The sequence below is a fragment of the Loa loa genome (assembly GCF_000183805.2).
Source record: "Loa loa unplaced genomic scaffold supercont3.125, whole genome shotgun sequence".
Lineage (NCBI taxonomy): Eukaryota > Metazoa > Nematoda > Chromadorea > Rhabditida > Onchocercidae > Loa > Loa loa.
Genome location: NW_018108305.1, coordinates 82,022 through 83,225, shown reverse-complemented (window position 1 = coordinate 83,225; position 1,204 = coordinate 82,022).

Here is a 1,204-nt window from a genome sequence, read left to right as displayed (position 1 = left end):
TAATAATAATAATAATAATAATAATAATAATAATAAATAAATGGATAAATTAATAATAGTAGCAACAAATATTTGTTAATGATAATTTTATTGCTAATTTTTTTCGAGTTCATTTAATTAATAAATTATGCATGGTAAATAATGTTAGTATTAAATGGGATAGAAAATATAGCACTGATTAATAACATATCAATAATAATTGAATTAAATAGATATAAGAATTTGACAAACTTTTTTATAAAATATTAGATTAAATATGCATAATGGATCAAAATACAAAAAAAAAAATCATGTAAAATTAATTAATTGTAATAAGAAATGAAAAATTTAATGAACAATATGAAAAAGAAGAAGTATTTAGTTGACAAATTTGGCATCGTATAATCAGCAATCATCGTTTTCTCATTATCAAGGTCATTGATTATATAATGCAACAATTAGATCGAATGCTGTCACCAAACCATCCTCTCACCTATGATGGCGACAGGTCATATATTGATACCAATTACACTCATAATGCAATTTTGATATATATTCTATAACATAAATATATTTCATATTTTATTAATTCGCACATAAAACACTAAATACGAATAACTTCTTTTTTCTTGAAATAAGGATTAGGAGATAGAAGATCACAAAAAATAAAATATTAAATAATAGTAATTAAGTTTTTTTTTTTTTTAAATAAAAACATTCCAAAATAATACATCAATATAAAATATAAATATTAAAGGAAATAAATTCTTTTACTTTTTTCTTGTGAAGAAAAAACATGAATATACTTTGTATTTTTGTTATATTCCAAGTATTATATTTTTTAATAGATATATTTTATATCAAATAAATTAAAAAATATATTTAATATAATTAAATTGTCAGCAATTTGAATCATACAATTTCAATCAATTGACCTTGATTTATGATAAATTTTTTTTCTTCAAATTTCATCAGATTTTCATTGTGAATTATATGAGTAATGTAATCCATGTCGATTATGATGATGAATATTATTTAATTAAATGTGAATGATGATGAATGTCATTTAGTTACAATCAATGATAATATTGCCCAGTTTATTGCGGTTTATAATTAATGAAATTTAAAATATTATTTGATGATAAATGAATGAGATGATTGGAAAAAGATGAAATAATTTGATGACAATTAAAAAAAAAGAAAAAAGAAACGAAATATGTAATTA